Here is a 21,191-nt window from a genome sequence, read left to right on the forward strand (position 1 = left end):
TTGGGAGCTGTGGTACATCATCTTCCATTATGGGCGTAAAGAAGCAAAGAGAAGAATGGAGCAGACATGCAGGTAGAAGCAGAGACCAGAGATCCAAAGAGTGAGACTAGGAGACCATGTACTTGGTTTCTGACATCTTTCTCATTCCTGGTTTTAGTCTTTTACGCACTCTGCAGCACTCCTTACCCTTGGGCTTTGTGAGACAGTCACTTTATCCTACACACACACAAACACACACATTCCTCTTTAGCTGCTTAAACTTGTTTGAAATCAGTTTTTACTTGCAACCAAAAATAAGTTAGGCAGGAATTCCATGCTATGCTTTATTTTTCAGGTTATGGAGACTATGGAATGTGGTTGTGGGGGACATGATTTATGAACCAAGACTAAATTTGAAAAGTCTTCATGACCTGGGTCTTCAAAAAAGGACTTGTGTTTGTCAAATAGAAGTGAGAGTGAGTGGAGAAAGAAAAACGATGACATTGATCCAACATTTATATACTACTTTGTGGTTTACTAAAAAAACTTTCCCTAAATCCTAATTCTAACCCTGAGGGTTCAAAATGATTATGCCTCTATTTTCAGAGGAGTAAAGTATGTCTCAGGGATGTTAAGTGGATCATTCAAAGTCCACAGCTAGTAAGTAGCAGAGCTATGGTTTTGGCCTAGATCCTCAAACTCTAAATTGAGTGTTCTTCCTATTGCATCTTAGCTTCTTCTATGCAGAGGCCAACACAGAGAAAAAGTCAACATACACTAAGCAAAAGGATAGGGATAGCACTCTGTATGATTATGGACTTCATTGCCTTTTTGGGAGATTGAAGATGATGATCAAGGGTTTTATTGAGTGGAGATCACGTCCATGCAAGCAATACACAAATTGGCAAAGAAGTTTTTTTTTTAACCTGTCATACATATTATGTAAACCACCCAACTCTTCATGTAGTAAATAGTAAATGGAAAGAAAGATGTAGAAACTTGTATTCACAGTTATTTGGTACGAGGTCTTGTGTGCAGAGAGGAAGCTTTATAATCACAAAAAGATAACAAACCACACACTGTATCATAGGTTAAGTGCAAACTGATCAAAGGAGTTGGAAGCAGAGGTAAAAAAAAAAAAAAAAAAATCCTACTTAAGACACCAGATGTATCTTTCAGTGCACACAATTATAAGTGTGAATTCTGAGCTGCACAGCAAAACTTTTCAAAATGGCATCATTCTGTCCATTGCCCAGGCTTACATCTCTGCTTATGGCCATCTGTCTGCAGAGTTGGCCAGAGGAGTGTTCACACCAGGCTGGGAACCCAAAGAGTCACTCACTTTCCTACGCTGTTTTTCATAAGGAACAAATAAACCTCTGTGTGCAGGATAGAATGTGGGTAGGCCTTTTCTGGCAAGGTGGCTTTGCTTCTGAAGACCTGTGTGAGCTCTGTGAAAAGCCCCCTCTTGGATGCCTAGACTCCCACGTGCTTCCACCAGCCATTCATTCGTTTATCTCAAACACAAAAGAAGAGGGTAGAACGTGTCTGTTTATGTTTGAACAGCGTAGAGCACACTGCGGGTACTTAAGTAGCCAGTGAGGGAGGGTTTAATCCCAAAGGGACAGGAAAAACACGGGGGCGGGGGCGTAAGGAGGAAGAATGAAGCAATATCATCTGACCTGGTGGGGCAATGGTTAAAGCACTTGGCTGTTAATTAAAAGGTCAGCAGATGAACCCGCTTGCTGCTCCACGGCAGTCTGCTTCCGTAAAGATTACAGCCTTAGAAACCCGATGGGGCAGTTCTACTCTGTCCTATAGGGTCACTATGAGTCGAAATCAGTTCAGTGACAACTTTTTTTTTTTTTTTTTAGTTTGTCTTATAAATGGCAGTCATAAGCTGAGAGCCCAGGAGTTAGTGATCACTGCTCCTAAAATAAACAACAAACCTATGGGGAGGAGATGAATTCTGACTGAGAGATATTCTATAGGCTTGTGGAACTTTGCACCTGTGTTATGAAACTTATCACAGTCTGCAGTATATTATAGACAGCAGGTGAACTGGTATTTGCTGAGAGATCATGATAGGCCATGTACTTTCTTATACTGTCTCTTTTATGTGACTCATAAAACAGGATATCTGGAATATTAGACTTACTGTCCCTGTTTCACAGAAAATGCAATGGAGTTGCAGAGAGGTTAAGAAACTTAATTAGCTTCAGAGCCAAGATTTGAACCAAGATTTGTCTATTCCCATTTCTCTACATGGTTCTGCATATCTGTGATCATCTGGAGGGAGGCAACTTGTGTCTTTCTCAGCTTTATATGACCTACTGTACCAGGTAGATGCTCACTAAAGTCTTGTTAAATTCAGTTGAATGAACACGTAGCAATTAGTTGTGTCATTTTGCACTGAAGATTCAAATAATAACCTTTAGAAGCTTTATTCAAATTGCAATGCAGCAATGAACTTCAAATTAGGATGAGCTCTTTTTGTGGATAATCCCTGGAAGTACACACACACACACACAAAATAATTAGTTAGAACTTCTCAATCTTCATGTCAAGAATGGATTTGCCCTTAGATAAGTATGAGCAGCATTGTTTCCTAGTCATTTTGAAGATCCCTGGCGGCACAGTGGTTAAGAGCTATGGTAGCTAACCAAAAGGTCAGCAGTTTGAATCCACCAGCCGCTCCTTGGAAACCCTATGGGGCAGTTCTACTCTGTCCTATATGGTTGCTATGAGTTGGAATCGACTCAACGGCAACAGGTTAGTTAGTTAGTCATGTTGATGCATTCTCTAATACCTCTTTGTCCCATATTTCATCTTTTCATATGTAACCCTAATACTAACAGCATACCTAAAATTTCCACTACTGGAGCCATTTTCTCATGTAAAATAACAGTCACCCAAATACTTTAGTTAAACACACATGTGCACATGAGTGTGCGTGCACACACATGAGCGCACACACACACAGAGTCAAAAGATTAATTTACCCCAAAAGAAAATCAGGGATCAAGAGAATTCTGCATGCAGAGTAGGAGGTGGGAGGAATGAGAGGGCTAGACATAAAGAGAGTCTTGCCCACCTCATAATGTTGCCCAAGACTGGTTCTGAATTATAAGTACATTTACCATATCTGAATTCTATAATTAAGTAGCATCTAAATCAACGTGACTTTAATATAAATGACGTTCTTTGTCTCCTTCGTAATACAGTCACAGAGCTAGACTTGGCATATCTCCAGGACCAGAACACCTGTAGATTCCTGAGTCATCTTTGGGTTGGATGTCCATCGGGAAATTATCATTCGGTGAATAATAAAGAAGGGGCCCCTGAGTGTTTCATTTATTCAGCAAGTCTGCTTAGCAACTAATGCAAGCCAGGTCCTCAGCTGAGAAAAGCTGTGGGAGAGGAAAAAAGAAGAGAAGAGAGGCCCCTGACTTTGAGAACTTTACAATCTAATTATGAAGACAGTGTGTATGATAGAGAGACAGAGAATGAATATCAATTAGGGGAGGGAAAAATATTTGGACAGTACTTTAAAGCCACAAAGTTCTTCTATGTTTCATTAGATCTTCATAAGAACTTCAAGAGAAAAATATTATTATGACCGTGAACTAAGTCCAGAGAAGTTGCTACAAGAAAGATAGCTGTAGGCAAAGAGAGCAAAACACGCCAGGGAGGGAGAAACAGCAGGTATGAGGCCAGGAATCAGGCCAGAGCATGGTGTGTGAAGGACAGTTAAGTGAGCCAAAATAGTTGGAACAGAAACGGGACACCAGATCTTTCAGACCTATAGCCAAGTAGGGAAGTAGGTGTTTCTGGGTGAAAGCCCCAGGTTTTGTTCCATGTGGCTTGTTACAGCTAATCAACAAGAGGCTGAGGTGAGAGATCAGAAGGAAGTCTATTTCATTGCACAAAGGAAAACAGCAATCAGGGTTGCTGCCTGAGAGTCAGCTTCAAGAGGAAACATTCCTACATCCACCGATCAGTCTTTCAGTATCTACTGAGAGTCCCCCTTGAAGGCTAGATGGGCACTGTGTATTGTACGTAAAATAAATGGCTAATCTAGGCTCTGCTGGCAAATCAAAGAACAACGCAGAGATATGGTTGTCACCACTTGAACCCACTGATCAGTCTTATCATCACTGAAAGGGAGACAGACATTACGTGCCTCCTGATGTGATGTAATAACCTAAACTACACAGCACCGCCTATGAAGTATTCTTGCCAAAAGTGTTTTACCTGAATCTAAGGAAGCCTAACCACACTGAACAACAACGATGAGGCCTTCGGGAATAATTTGCATTTTACCGGAAGTACAGGGAGTAGAAGGGCAAATAAATGACACTATGAGGAAACAATTAGTTAAGAATGTGGAACTTTCTACAAGGCAACTCAACTCAGTTTATTCAACAAATAGAAGATGTAGGGGGAGAAAGGAAAAGAGGGACTGTTTTAGATTAAAAGTGACTAAAACAGACTTCAGAGACAGAACAACCAAACGTAATGATGGATCTTCTTAAGATACCAATTTGAACAAACCACTTGTAAAAAGACATTTTGTAGACATTTGTGGACTATCATAGGTATTAGATGATATTTTAAAAATACTCTTAATGGTACTAGGTGCAAAGGTAGCCTTGTTGTTATATAATAGAACCACTTTTCGAAAAAAAAGAGAGAGCCTTGAAGAAAGCATGTCTTTTGTTGTTGTTATGTTTTACTTTTTTACACAAGAGACAATTTATAAAAGTAAAATTGAGTGATACAGGACTTGAGAAGACTTGAGAAGCAGATGGAGCTATTTTAGAATTAAACTTCCCTGCCCTTTCCTGATGGAGTCCCAGTGAAGACTCCAAAGAAACCCTGCTGAGTATCCAGGACGTGTACAGGGGCCAGAGTCTTATCAGTGACCTCATTTGATTTGAGAATCTTAAATGCTTTGCCTGCAGAGAAGAGTTTATCTCAATGAAGGAGCCAGAGAAAGACAAATAAAATGAAAGACCAGAAGGTGATCGAAGGAACCCAAGAAATGAGAAGAATGAGTGGAAAAGTGAGGAGACACCCCGCCAAAAAAAAAAATCAAGAAAAATAACATGAATGTGGAGGAGGATGGGAGCGATCAGTGGGAAAATATAAAGGAAGAAAGAGATAAGCAATTAAGGTTAAACTAAGGGTGAGAACAAAGGAACTGAGAGATCAAAACAGAAATTCCTAACACTATTTACCAGGCAAAGAGCATCAGAGGGCAACAAGAAGGGGAAACATGACCAAGTCCAGGAAGCAAATCATGGACAAGAGGCAGACAGTGTTCTAGGTGTTTTATTTAACCCTCACACCAGTACTACAAAATACGTAGTATTCTTCTAAAGGGGAAACTGAGGCATAGCGCTATTAAACAACTTGCCTCAAGTCAGACTGCTACTAATTGGAAGATCCAGCATTCAAACCCACGCAGTCTGGTTCCGGAAGGTGCATTCTGAACCATTGCATTATGCTGTGCTACTGAACCAGCTCTTGAACGGAGCACTAGTCCAGAACCAGAAACCAGAGTATTCAATGCAGTGTGATTTAAGCGTTGCCCGTTTAAGGTTGTCCTTCTAACTAGACTGCTCTCATCCCTGTCCTCAGGGGCAGTCGTATTGTATGCCCTTGCCATCCTGCCGAGAGTGGAGAGGGGAGTGTGTGCAGGGGGATCTTAACACAGAAACCAGATTTAGTTTCTTTAGCCATCTGAGAGGCAACAGAACCCATCACAATATAGAAACGGAACGCTAGTGCTAAAATGGACTCAAATAATATTTAGTCCTTTTACAACTGAGGAAACTAAGGTCCAGAGTGGTAAAGTGACTTACTCATGGTTACGTGGCAAGTTAATGAGACAAATTGGATGAGAGGCAATGTTTTCTGACTCACAGCTCACAGACCTTCCCCCACAGATCAGAGTTAGGTATCCTAGCTACATCACTTTGGGGCGGGGGGAGGGAGTTAAGACCCTTTAAAAAGTGATACATTCATTTCAAGAATCTAACCAGAGTCAACCACAAGGATTTCAGCTTCATCCCAAGTCTTGCCTTGATTGCATTCCATGCATTCCAGTAACAAAGATTTCTATGTTGAAAAAGCTGTGAAAAATAATCCATTCAACATCTGTATACTGCATCTGCCTATGTTCATCCATACTAATAAAGGTGTAATGTTTGTGTGTGTGCGTGTGTGGGTGTATCTACAGGCCTTTGAAGGTATTGTTCCCTCTCACTGGTGATTATCTCTTTTTTTTCTGAGTTGTGCATGAGAGGATGCATATAAACATACACAAAATATTCCTTTACCTGCTTGCCAAACTCCTATTTATCCTTCAAAACCCTGCTCAGAAACTTCAAAGTCTTTTCTGAGAAGCCAGAAACCTTCACTGCTGCTTGCCTCAGATCAAGATAATCTCAACCTGCCCTCTGCCTTCTTTGATATTGCTCTTGTCTCAGTTTATTTTTAACTTACTTATTTTCACATTTGCTTCAATAATTACACGGTGAACTCTTTCAGACTAGGAACTATGTCTTTCATCTCTGTATTTCCAATACTTAGTACCTCATAGAATTACTGTTTAGCAAATTAATTGAGTGAACAAATGAAAGAAGAAAATTTCTGAGGCCAGCATTGCATATCTCTTTAGTGTCTGGCTCTCGCACCGCTTAAAAGCCTCTTGTCTCTTGAATCAACCCATCAGTGTCAGTTGAAATGGTCTGGGCCTTCTAACAAACCAAACACCCTGCCCTGTGCTCACATAGTGCTGCCTTCAAATATGTAAAAATGTCGCGAAAGACAGCCTGCCCTTCTGGAGGAAGATGATTAAGTGCAAAATTAAAAATTGATACGATTTTCTTTGATGCAACAGTATTTTGCTGTTTCTCTTCCTGCTGCAGATAAACGGACGGGAACACAGAAAATGGATTGGGTTCCCAGCTATCGGCACCCTCTGCCATCTTATCCCACTCTGGAGAAATCAGAGGCCTTGGTTCCCCTCTCACCATTTTTAGAAAGAACCGTGTAGCTACTTGTTTGCAGGATCTCTGCTCAAATACAGCCTTGATTCTGTACACATGGCATGAGATATGATGAGGTTTCTAGACATGCACGATGCTATTTTCAAGCCAGACAGAAATGGGCTAGCCTGCTGATGGGCAAGTAGAAGGAGCACACATTTTCTATTGAGGTGGCCTTCATTTTAGCATCATACGTATTCTTAGAATTTGAAATTGGTAAATCAAACATTGGAAATCCCAACTATATACCAATGTGGCAAAGAAGGAATTATTTAGACAGAGATTTTGTCATTCCTGCTGCCACCCATGTTTTCTTTTTCAGTTCTACATTTTTCCTACCAAATTCCCCTAAAGAAGAGGGTATTTATGTTTTGCTCTTGGAATGCTATAAACGGGGTAACAGTGAGGCAGAGGGGTGGAAAACAAGGAGTTAGGGAAAACAAATTTTTCTAAAGAAAAAATTATAATGGAATAAATTGGGAAAGGTTTGGTAGTTATCGATAGGATTTGGCCAATGAGTGGTTCATTCATTGTTGTGGTGAGATTTCCTTCCTTCCTTCCTTCCATCCTTCTATCTTTCTTTCCTTCCTTCCTTCCATCTTTCCATCTTCCATTCGTCCATCTTACCATCCTTTCTTCCTTCTTTCCTTTTTCTGGTATGGCTAAGGAATGTGCTATTGACTATTTCATCTCATGCTATTTGAATAAGAAATTAAATGAAATACATAAAAGAGAGTAAAATATGGTAGAAGTTAGGTCATAAGACATAATTTAAGACTAATTTCTAACCCCAAATCTTGCAACATCTTCTGGGAACTCAGGAACTCACTTTCCTCACCCATCAACTGTTTCATGGATGCACACATTACTGCACTTTGGTAAGAAACACATCTGAGTGAGCACAGATGCCAAGGAAACTGTGACAGGTGGCTGTGGTCAGAGGAAATGCCTTATAGGGAAGACAGCAGGAGAATTGGGCTTTGTTAGGTGGGTCAAGTCTAGCAGAAGGGAAGAGGAGATGGGAGATGAGGGGCACATTTCGAGGGCTAGGAGACTAACTTAAAATACCATTATCTTAGTTATCTAGTGCTGCTATAACAGAAATACCACAGGTGGAGGGCTTTAACAAACAGAAGTTTATTCTCTCACAGTTTAGGAGGCTAGAAGTCCGAATTCAGGATGCCAGCTCTAGGGGTAGGCTTTCTCTCTCTGTCTGCTCTGGGGGAAGGTCCTTGTCATCAACCTTCCTCTGATCCAGGAGCTTCTGAGTGCAGGGACCCTAGGTCCCAAGGATACTCTCCACTCCCAGAGCTTCTATCTTGGTGGCATGAGATCTCCCTCTCTCTGCTCCTTCTCTCTTCTGTTATCTCTTGCAAGATAAAAGGTGATGCAGGACACACCCCAGGGAAACTCCCCTTATGTTGGGTCAGGGCTGTGACCTGAGTAAGAGTGTTGTATCCCACCTTAATCATCTTTAATATAAATTAATCTTGCCTCATTAACCATAGACAGAGATTAGGATTTACAACACATAGGAAAATTGCATCCGATCACAAAATGAAGGACAACCGCACAATATGGGGAATCATGGTCTAGCCGAGTTGACATATATTTTGAGGGGACACAATTCAATCCATGACAACCATCAACAACAGGAAGCCTATAAGTATGTTGGAGAGAGTTAGTCTGTAAAAATGTGAGAAAATGATACCATATCTATTTGCATTTGAGTCTTTCTTCTCACTTATTAAAAAAAAAAAAAAGTCCCACCATAGCCGAAAGAATATCAGGCAAGCTGAAAGAATATCAGGCAGGCCTGTTATTAGTTCAGCTTATAAGGGGGAAAGAATAAATGCAATTAAATTGTCAATACAGCTTTGCTTACACTTGGCCTTTCAATACATCCCTCCCTGAGCCGCTCACTCTGCAGCATTGATTGGGTATTGTTAACCTTTATCTATCTCTTGTTTACACTTCTCTATTAGGGCCACACGTCAGTATGAAGCTTTTAGAAAGGACAGAGGCAACCAACAAAGAGACATTGGGAAAAGGTCAGAATTTTCCGAGAGGAAGTGTACTATTCTCAGCCACGCTTGGGAAACACACTCTGGCTGAGAGAGCAAGGCCAGGCTCAGCGGCCGGCATCCCTGGTGTCTGCCTTTTGGGAGGAAGGAATGAAGGCTGCAATTAGCGGCACCTCCTCTGTCAAGACAGCTGTCTGAAGTGAGCACCCAGCCTGCAGAGGCTTCAGTGGGGCGTGGAGGGTGTGCAGACAGTGAAAGGTAACAAAGGTAGCACTGGCTGGGGAGTCAGAACTGGGAGGACGGAGTGAGCCTTGCCTTCTACACCAGGCACTTCACCTCTGACACCCTTTATCCACACGCCTGCTCCGTTATGTAATGGTGGAGTTGTTGTTAGCTGCCGTGGAGTCGGCCCCAACTCGTGGCAACCTCATGCACAATGTAACGAAACGCTGCTGAGTCAGTTGAGGACTGGACTTTGTGATTCATAGGGTTTTCATTGGCTGTTTTGGGGTTTTTTTTGGAAGTGGATTGCCAGGCCTTTCTTCCTAGTCCATGTTAGTCTGGACGCTCTACTGAAATCTGTTCATCCATCCATCCATCCAATAATTATTTTAGAGTACTTGTTTATTACTATGTTGGTGCCTGACAGTCCAATCTAAAAAGAAGTAGTTTCTTTGCCCTGAAAGAGCTTAGTTCTATAGTAGCAATCACAAGCAAACAGACGACTATGACTAAAAATTGAAAAGAACTATCATCGAGTAGAGGGTTCAGTGAGGGTGCATGGGATGGGTGCCTTGCCACATAGATGTGGGGAAGTCAGGGAAAAGTCGTAGTGCGTTATTTCATTTAATCTTCACATTAGTCCTGCATGGTAAATTTTTAACCTAATTTTTATAGAGGAGGAAACTGAGTCCCAGAGAACTTAACTTCCATAATTATAACAGCAAAAACAGCCACCATCCATTAATCACCAAACCCATTACATATGTCAATGAAAGGCCTAAAGTCACAGAGCCTATAAGGTGGAAAGTCAGAATTTCAATTCATGGTCTATCTGACTCTAAACCCATCCTTGATGACCTCTGTCTCACTTGGTCCCTTAGGCTAAGTGACGAGGAGGAGAGTGAAAGGGGTGGAGAGAGGGTATCAAAGATGAGGTCACATCTTCCGAGTTGTGCTGAGCTAACAGACTCAGGAGGAAAAGCCTCCATCTGAGAAACAGGTGTATGTCGGGTAGGCTGAACCAGAGGGTGGGGTCCATCATCGTTCTTCAACCCTGACGACAGCCATAACAGAAAACAATGTACAAAGAGAGCTTCTCACCAGACAGCTTTTGTATAGCGTCTTTCAAACAAAAGCCCAGCAAGAGCACATTTTCAAAATGTCACAGAATCCCTAACCACCATCCCTCTGGCAGGAGGCTTGCTATTTTCCTTCATTCACAAAGCCGATTGCCTGATTGGGCTGGTTCCCCTGGTCCTTCGTCCTCTCAGCTAAAGGGACCAGGGTAACTGCCCTTTCAGAGTCCTTGAGATGAGGATTAGAAGGAGAAGTAATTTCTATCCTTATGCACAGAAGACACTGATTCAATAAGGGGTAATTAATGTGCATCTGGCCCATGAACCCACCCTGCGCTAGGCACAGGAGGCTCTATATTAAAAAAAAAAAAAAGGAAAAAAAAGGTTTTCCTGTGTTTAAGTATTTTTCCGCAGACTTCTTTGGAATAGAATTTCTCTTTGAACTGACAAGACTCAAGGCTCAGGAGTACAAAGAACACAGAATTGCTCTAAGAGGTCTTATGAGTCTTAAGAGAACCTGACCTCCCTCCTCTCAGGGCTCAGGGGAAGCCCCATCTTTGTAAGTAGCCCTGCCCTGATTGGTGGGAAGGCAGTGGAAACATGAAGCCAGATCCTGCTGACAGTGACTGTTGATTTCTGTACTGGTCCTTATGTGACTTACTGGCTGGTTCAGTGGTGTGCTTGCTCCCCAAAGCCAGCAGTTCACCAAGTGGGCAATTTTACAAATCACAAATAAATAAACAAAAGCATTGCATCCAGGAGGCAGAATGAGCCAAGTTCATACTTCAGTGTAGGTTATGGGAGGGGACACAAGTGGCTGCAGGTTTCCAGAGTGCTGACCCGCTCTCCTCATTACAAGCATAAATAATGCTCAAGGCAGGAAGACTGGAGAATTTTAGCTCTCATCCCACCTCACGCCCGCTCCTGACTTCTGCCCCATGAAACTGTATTGCTCAGCGTTGAAAAATACTGCAAACAACGAAAAAACAAGAACATATGGTTTGTTTCAGTACTCTTTGAGCCTGATAAAGCTACCTCAATCTTGGGTCAACCTAATAATCACTTTAAATCATAGGAGTCAGGGCTGAGAACTGAGAAAGAATTAAAGGTCATGACTGAGGTGTGATCATGAAATTATGATCAACAACTTCCTGCCTCTCCAGACTGCTTGGCGTGGTTAGAATGTAACTCCCAGCCTGGCACTTTCATCTAAAGTAATGTAATGAGCACCCTCAAATACAATACAAACCCTGTGATAAGGGGCCAGTGTACACATTCGTGAGGGAAATGGCAGAAAAGATATCACTCTTTTATTTCTGCAGCATCTCTCTCCCCTAATTTCCAAAGCCGGTCTACAATCATCATAAAGACAAAGCTAGCTGGGGATGGTGGCAGGGTAAACAGCAATGGCAAAGGAGCACACCATAATTTTATGGAGAGGTAGGGCTGTGCCCGCTTGAGATGAAGAAAAGATACAAGGATTGACAATTTGGTAAAAGAAAGGAATTGGTTGTTGAGAAGATAAACCGTGATGAAGACTGCTGCCTCCCATTTCTCCTGATTGAACAAAAACATCTTGTGTGGGGGTTTTATACTAGATTTCTTTTCTGATGTAGAATTAGGAAACAAGAAGCTCTAGGACTATGTCAATGTTTGCAAAAATCATGAATACAAGCACAATCAGATTCATAATGCACTGAATATATATAGCTCTTTTGTTTTTAGGGGCTATATAAAGTCACAGAGGGTATCTCTTTAATCCCTACTTGTCTCTTCTGGGAGATGAGGTGATTAGACGAACCAGGGCAAAGAATTGAAGATGTATCCAGGGAAAGTGTCAGAATAACCATCACTGTCCCCACCTCCATAGCAAAAACAACTGAATGGAAGTTCTAGAAAAGTGACCAGGCTGTGTCTTTTACCTCTGCCCCACAACAGGGAACTAACTCCTCTACTCATGCCTCAAGAAGTCATGTATTTGTGACATCCTTCACCTATCCCATCATATTTTCTTCAAATTGTAGCAAATGGAATAAAAAGCATTGCTTTATAAACAATAAAATTGTAACAGTTCATGATACGTTATTAAACATGTGGTGTTTTCTACAACAACCAAGAAAAATACCCCACAAACGTTCCTTGCCTAATAGGGAAATGACAAATACACATTCACTTTTTTAAGCGTTGGGGCTTTCCTTCCACCACCTTCTAAAATATTTTTTAAACAACAGTTTAAAGAATTTGAAATGGTATAACATGACAGTTAAGGTAAAAGGAAATAGGATTATTCAGCCCAAGGAAAACAGAGACCAGGAGCAATGCTATAAAGTAGGTCATACATGGAGAAAGATATTACAGAATTAGTGGTGATCAGATCCTTTATCCTCACTGAGCAAGGGACAAGAAGAAAGATTCTTCAGCAGCTGTGTAAGGGATTTAAATGACCATAATCTTTGCCACTACAGTTGTCAAGGTTGCCCATTTCTCTTTGACATCACTGCCACCTCCTGAAGTCCAAGCCATCATCATCTCTTTCCTGGATTACATTAACCTGCTGACTAGCCTCTAGGCATCTGCTCTTTCCCTTCTCCAATTTATTCTCTAAACATCAGCTGGAGTTGTCTTTTGAAAAGGCAAATCTGATCATTTAATTTCTTTCTTCAAACCCTTCAAACTTCTGATTGCTTTCAGACTGGGCCAAAATTTTGAGTTATAAATGGCCTGCATGATCTGACCCATGCCAATCTCCTTTCCATTCATAGTCTTCTCCATCTTTCTTCCCTGGTTCTAACCATATTAACATTCTTTTAGTTCCTCAAGTGTGTCATGTGACTTCCTTTTTCAAGTTCTTTGCGTATGCTGTTCCCTCTTCATAGAATGCTTTTTCATTCACTTCTTAGTTAACTCACTACTATTCATTCTTCGTATCCCAGGTAGATTTGGTCCTCCTAGAATTACTCCCCTGACATTCTTCCTCTCTCTTACCTGACGTTTAGTATATCTGCAATTACTAGTTCAGTATCTCTTTTCCCAGTAAATGGAAGCCCCCTGAGGGCATATTTGTTTTATTGACCCCAATGTTGTCTTAGAATCTAGTGAGTGCCTTGTCTCATAGTAAACTTTCAATAATTTTTTTCAATAATTTTTTAATGCATCAACAAGTGAAACTAGTAGGTGCTCCATAAATATTTGTAGAATAAGTGGATAAATTAGAGAGTGGGATTAGCGGAGAATCACACACACACACACAAATTAAGTCAGTTGGATATCCCCCAAATATGTGAACTTGAGGTTGTTACAGTCTGATTCTCACAGTTATCTCTACCCCAAATTCTGTGCATGGAATTAGAATTACATTGGTCCATGTAGTTTTCTGCTAGGGAGCAAACGTGACTGGGACATGATTAGTAATCAGTGAAGAAATATATAGTAAATTTGGATTAATTTGGAATTTGCTAGTTCAAAATGTATGATTATACCAATCTTTTCACCATTTGTAAGAGAAGGTATCCTGGAAGGAGTGATTAAACCAGCACTTTAATACGCTGCTGGTATAGGTTGCTAACACCTTCTCAGAAAGTGGTTTGGTAATATCAGTGGTCTTTAAATAGTGGGGCCTGATGATCCTATTTTGAGGAAGCTTTCCTAAGTAAACATTATAATCAGAAATGCTGATGGTGGTGTGATGGATCACTTTTGTGTGGCCTTTCTAGCCATAGTCTTATAATTCCCACCCAAGTGATTGGGTGGGACTGTGTGATAGGGTAATTGTGGCCCACCAAAGGGATTGGTCAGTTTTGCCATTCCACTGGGCTTGAAATGAGCTACACCAGAGGTGGAAAACAGAAGATACTACCACCACCAAGGAAGAACAGCCAGGAGCCAGCATATCCTTTGGGCCCGGGATTCCTGTGCTGAGAAGCTCCTGGAAGCGGGAGACCAAGAGAGCGAGTGAGTTGTAACCCTGTAGACAATGAGAAGAGGTGGCAGGAGAGAACTGGCAGCAGAAACCCGGCTGGGAAGAGTCTGTTCTAATGGAAGAACTGTATCCTGAGTGTTCCTGCGCCTGAACTGTAACTGTTACTTTCCTAATAAACCCCCTAATTGTGATATGGTCTGTGGGTTCTGTGTGGTCATTGCAGTGAATTATTGAACCTGGCGGAGAAGTAGAGAGTGCTCTGTGAGGGATGGTTGGTGTCAGAATTAGCAAAGATGGCAGTGAGAGGAGGCATGTCTGACCACCACCTCATAGGAATCAGCTTTGGGCTGTTCATCTTAATTCTCCTTTCCCCTTGTGAATTTAGAGGAGGTCAGACACTGCCCCCATGCCATTTTTACACAGATCAAGAAAAAGATTTACACATTTTCATGTTCTATACAACCATTTTTACAAAAGTGAAAATTTGAAACCACTGAAATGTCAAAGAATAGAAGGCGGTTTGAGTAAATTATGGCATATACACCCTGTGAATGCCAGTAAAATGATGTGTTTAAATAATTTTCCAAGATAGGAAAAGCTTAGGATACAAATATTAAGCGAATAAAGAAGAATGCACTATTATGCATCAGGAAGACCGTAACACTGCAAAAAATATGCCATAGAAAATATTTGAAAGGAAACGTACCAATTTGCCTTTTAGAAACATTGCTGGTTAGAGAGTTTATGGATGGTTTTCGACTTCCGCCTTTTCGATTTTTCATATTCTCACTTATCAACTCCCACACCAGCCATGTCCCAACAACAAAAACAAACAAAAAAACAAAAACCAACTAACACACTAAACTAATAAACCATTAAAATGTAGACTCTTTTGAACAAATATAAAACATATAAATGGCAAATTTGAAAGACAAATGAGGGAAAACATGGGACATTTAACTTCCTGTTTTTAAATCTTTCAGCACATTTTATTTATTGAGCCACTCCCACTGGAGAATATTCATGACCTCTGCTATGAAAGCTGTCTTCTTTGCCCTCCCTCTGTGCCCTTAGGCAAATAAATCAGATGGGGTCTGTGACTGGTCTTTCCAGCAACCCAACCCTGCTCTTGGTTCATTTCAGTATGGAGGCCTCATGTGTAAGATACGTTCAGTATTTTACAGTTTAGTCTGAAATAGTGCCTTAACACTAAATAATAAGTTCTGCTTGGTGGATTTGAAGGCATTGGAGCAGAGGAGGCAGAGATTTATTACAAAGAAGGGACCCTGCCAGTGCTTCTCAAATTCAAAAATTACTCAGGGGCAAAATTTAGACTCCATCAAGATAAGCACTTTTATATATTTTGTCTCTTCACAGAAGTGTAAGTTTGCTGTTGCTGTTAGGTGCCATTGAGTCAGTTCCAACTTATGTCGACCCCACGCACAATAGAACGAAACACTGCCCAGTCCTGCGCCATCCCCACAATCATTATGTTTGAGCCCATTGTTGCAGCCACTGTGTCAATCCATCTCATTGAGAGTCTTTCTCTTTTTTGCTGACCCTCTACTTTACCAAGCAATATGTCCTTCTCCAGGGTCTCTTCCCTCCTGATAACATGGTCAAAGAAACTGAGATGAAGTCTCGCCATCCTTGCTTCTAAGGAGCATTCTGTCTGTACTTCTTCCAAGACAGATTTGTTTATTCTTCTGGCACTCCATAGTATAGTCACTATTCTTCACCAACACCATAATTCAAAGGCATCAATTCTTCTTAGGTCTTCCTTATTCATTGTCCAGCTTTCATATGCACACGAGGCAATTGAAAATACCATGGGTTAGGTCAGGAATACCTTAGTCCTCAAAGTGACATCTTTGCTTTTTAACACTTTAAAGAGGTCTTTTGCAGCACATTTGTGCAATGCGTCATTTTATTTCTTGACTGCTGCTTCCATGGGTGGTGATTGTGGATCCAAGTAAAATGAAATCCTTGACAGCATCAATCTTTTCTCCATTTATCAAGATGTTGCTTATTGGTCAGTTGTGAGGATTTTTGGTTTCTTTATGTTGAAGTATAATCCATACTGAAGGCTGTAGTCTTTGATCGTCATCAGTAAGTACATCAAATCCTCTTCACTTTCAGCAAGCAAAGTTGTGTCATCTGCATAACCCAGGTTGTTAGTGAGTCTTCCCCCAAACGTGATGCCACATTCTTCTTCATATAGTCCAGTTTCCTGGATTATTTGCTCAGTATACAGATTGAATAAGTATGGTGAAAGGATACAACCCTGATGCACACCTTTCCTGACTTTAAACCACGCAGTATCTCCTTGTTCTGTTCGAATGACTGCTTTTGGTCTATGTACAGGTTCTTCACGAGCGCAGTTAAGTTTTCTGGAATTCCCATGATTTGCAATGTTAGTCATAATTTGTTAGGATCCACATAGTCCAATGCCTTTGCATAGTCAGTAAAACACAGGCAAACATCTTTCTGGTAGGTGTATGGTAGGTGCTATTCATCCATTTTATAGCAGAGTTAAAAAGAATTATTTGAATTGACTAAATCACAGAGTAAGATTCTACCTTAAGTCTTTGGACTGCAAATTCTGCTTAGTTATTCAAGGTGAGAAGCATCTATTCTGTCCATATTTGAAACTATCTCTGTTTTCAAGAATCAATAATGCAAAGGCATTTGCATTTGGCCTACAGGCTCCTGTGGTCTCTGATCCCCCGAAGACCAGCATAATGATGACAAACACTGTGTGCCTGGCAGTATCAAAAACACGCTCCATTCCCCTGCCATCAAGTCAATTCTGACTCATGGAGACCCTATAGGACAGAGTAGAAATGCCCCATGGGATTTCCAACGCTGTAATATTTACGGAAGCAGACTGCCATATCTTTCCGCCATGGAGCGGCTGGTGGGTTCGAACTGCTGACCTTTTGGTTAGCAGTCTGATGCTTAACTATTGAGTCACTAGGGCACTATGTGTTAATTCACCGATTCTTGACCACACCCAGCTTTGCATATACTAGGTGCTCAAAACTTGGATGTTGAACAACACTTTAAAGTAGGTATTATTATGACAATTTCTTTAAAATGAGGAAATGGAAGCACAGGACAGATTAAGTAACTTTGTCAATGATAAACAGGGAATAAGTGATGAATTTGGAATTCATAGCCACGTATCCAGTTGAATGGCTCATGCTTGTAAACATGTGGTGGCAAACGTGGTTATACAGTGGCTTCCCGACCGAGTCACATATCAGTACTGCTTGGTGAGATTGTTGGTACTGCAGATTTTTGGCTCTGTCCCAGAAGTTCTGATTTAATGGGGGTCTGGAGTAGGACATACAGAGGTGTATATTAGTAACTACCTTCAAGGGGTTCATAAGCAGCCAGTCTCTAGGAGTAACATTTGGAAACCACTGGCTAAAGACGCTGGTTTGGGACTCAGACAGGCATGGGTCTGAACCCTGGTCACTTATTATGTGATGGAGCAAATTGCATAAACTTTCTGACTTTTGATTTCTCATCTGTAAAATGGCGATACTAATAGAAACTCTCATGGGGATGTGTGAGAATTCAATGAAAAAAAAAATTCTTGGCACAGTTCCTAGCAAGTAGTTTAAAAACAAACGAAATAAACAAAAATAGTTGCTGCCAAGTCAATTCCAATTTATGGTGTCTCCAGGTGTGTCAGAGTAGAAATGTGTTCTATAGGATTTCCAGTGTTTGATTTTTCAGAAATAGGTCACCAGGCCTTTCTTCTAAGGCACCTCTGAGTAGACTCGAACTTCCAACCTTCCAGTTAGCAGCCGAGTGAGTTAACCATTTTGTACTACCCAGGAACTCTTTGCAAGGAGTAATTCCTCAATGAATGAATTATAGTAGAAACAGATGTCATCTTCACTGCTATCGTATTAAAATTATTATTGTTATTATTATTATTACCATTATAAAAGCCAGTTATTATCTCCAAGTCTTCTGCAGAGCAGGATTTCTGTAACAGGGACCCGACCCAGCTTAGCTCCCAGAAAGTAGTCTGGAAAACTCCAGCTGAAGCTGAAATAACAGAGGAGACTACCCCTTGTTTACTTACACCCCATGCAGCAGGCAGCCAGCGCAACCTCAGGATTATCAATATGGATTTTGAAATCACCCACAGCTAATAGCCCAAATTAATAGCCTCAGGGTAGCTCCAGAGCAATTGAGAAAGAAAATCCATAACTTCACTAAAGACGCCAGCGGCTGTTCGGGGAGGGAGGTCTGTATTAATTAACAGCTGTGAACACTGTAAAAACTAGTTGATTCAGGAAAGAGAGAGGCAGTTAAAATTAACCAAACCCAGGCATTGCATAAGGCTCTCCAGGTTAGGAAGCTGAGCGTTGTCCCTGGAGAGGCTGGGCTGGAGCCTCTCTGCCTCATACTGGCAATGCCCCCAAGGAGTCAGGCGCTCCAGCATGCCAGGGCTCACAGCGGCCTCTAGGGCACGCCTGCCCTTCTAGCATCAGCTATAAACTTTAGAAACATTCAGGTCAGGATTGTATATAAAACTCTGTGGTCCTTTTGTCCTGTAGCAAAATCACTCAACTCCAGTGGCCTCCTTTGTCAAGGTCCCTCCTGGGTACTTTACAAGGCAAGAGACTCAATGTGAAGTTGATTCCAGCCAGTAGAGAGGGCTGAGTGTACAAAAACAATGGTCGTTATCTTTCGGCAACCCCTCTCAGGTGTTTGCATATGGGCGGATCAGTTCTTTAGATCACTTGCAATTCTTGGGTAAAAAAGAGCATGTACTTGGGGAAAGCTGGGGTGCCAAGAGCACACAGTGGTTTGAAACCTGGTGGCTTGGGTTTGAGACTCAGCTCTGTCATTTATTTCCTACTTGCATTAACTTAAGTCTTAACCTTCCCGTATCTCCCATCTGGAAAATGAGACCACTACCACCTACTTGCAGAGATAACATAAACCTGTCTACTCAACATCTTCTTTTAGGTATCTGCTAGACATCTCAGACTTAACACATCCAAAACTAAGCTCCTGTCATTCCATTCCTAAAACCTTCTTCAGTAATCTTCCCCATCACAATGGATGGCTCAGGACAAAAATCACACAGTCTTCTTTCTTATACTCCTCATCTCATATCACGCCATCAGGAAGTTTACTTTGAGCTTCCTGACGAGGTAAAACAGCCCCATCCCTTGATGTGCTCTCATCCAGTATTTTTTCTCCACGGGACAATTCTAAATATATTATTTTGAGATTATTTGATGTTTCTCTTTCTCACTAAGCTATAAGAATCATGCAGGCAGCTTCCATATCTCTCTTGTTCACTACTATATTCCTGACCTCATTGAGGACCTGACCCATGGTAGATCCTTAATAAATACTTGTTGAACTAATCACATCGGTGACTAATTAAGATGGATAGGTTTATGCCTAATTACTTCAGGGTTAGTGTTGGTTAAAGAATATCCTTTAATATAGATGACTCCTGGTTAGGTTTTGTAAGGAGATTAATTTTAGGTTTCTTTCTATTCCTGCTTGCTCTGCTGTTGTTGCTGTGTACTGTCCAGCCGATTCCAACTCACAGTGACCCTGTAGGACAGAGTAGAAATGCCCCATAGGGTTTCCTAGGCTGTAATCTTTATGTGAGCGGATCACCAGGTCTTTTCACCTGAGGAGTGGCTGGTAGGTTCCACCTGCTGACCTTTCGGTTGGCAACTGAGGGCTTAACCAATGCACTAAAACAAAACAAAAAACAAACCCGTTGTGTCAAGTCGATTCTGACTCATAGGGACCCTATAGGACAGAGTAGAACTGCAACATAGACTTTCCAAGGAGCAGCTGGTGGATTCAAACTGCCGACCTTTTGGTTAGCAGCCTGACGCTTAACCACTGTGTCACCAGGGCTCCAACCACTGTACTAGTCCTTATGAACTTCACCTTTTTGGGTTGAACACCATCTCTTCAGCCGTTGTTTCCCAGTATCCTTTTTCCTCTGCATTATCACTCCTCAGCAGAGGATATGCATATATATTTTCTCGTTAGACTTTACTTCTCAGTTTCTTTCCACTGTTATTTACCCAGTCACTGAGCCTCCTTATTTATTCAGTTCATGGTGTCTTTACGTCACCTTTTTCTGTGATTTTCCTATAAACTGTCTGATATTATGTAAAGGTGTAAGGGGTTCAGTGATGTAGCTTGCAGAAGAATCTCTGCAGAAGAAAATGGTCTTTTAAATCAAGAAAGATGCTGGTTTGTTTAAACAACCTTGTCACACAGCAGTGCTGTGCTTACCTGTGAGTTTCAGCTGTTTGTATTATACAGCTTGACAATCACAAAATGGGTACATAACAGATTCCTATACACAGAGCCCCTAAGTTTCAGCAGAATTTTGAGATGCTCCCTAATTTATTCGTCTTTGTCTACAGCCTAATAAGATTATGCTTCTTTTTCACCTTTCATTTTATCACTGTCTATAATAATGGGATGCATTAATTTAATCCATAAATACAGATGTGATGGTTTTATCCCGTGGCTATGAATGGTATTTCAAAATAAAGAATCCAAATGATAAACCAGTGTAGTAATTTAGCATAATTACAGCAAGGAAATATTACTTTGAATTAGTCATGGCAGTAATACATGAATCAGAAACTTCCAGTGAAATCAGCTAAGTGCAAGAGAACAAAGGGAAGGAGGAAACTTGATATGAGGACCCGAAAGGCTTCTATCCACTAATCCAGGCAGCTGGGAAAAATAAATGCAAGCTGGAGGACTCTGGAAAAACCTTCCCTGGGAGAAGATGCCCTTGTTTTCTCTGGAAAGCCCGCCAAGTTTAGGAGACTTGCCACAGTTTAATTAAAGTCTGCAGCTGGTGTGAAAGCAAAGAAGAAAAAGAAATTAGGCCGGCACA

The sequence above is a fragment of the Trichechus manatus genome, unplaced genomic scaffold, assembly GCF_000243295.1.
Source record: "Trichechus manatus latirostris isolate Lorelei unplaced genomic scaffold, TriManLat1.0 scaffold00007, whole genome shotgun sequence".
Classification (NCBI taxonomy): Eukaryota; Metazoa; Chordata; class Mammalia; order Sirenia; family Trichechidae; genus Trichechus; species Trichechus manatus.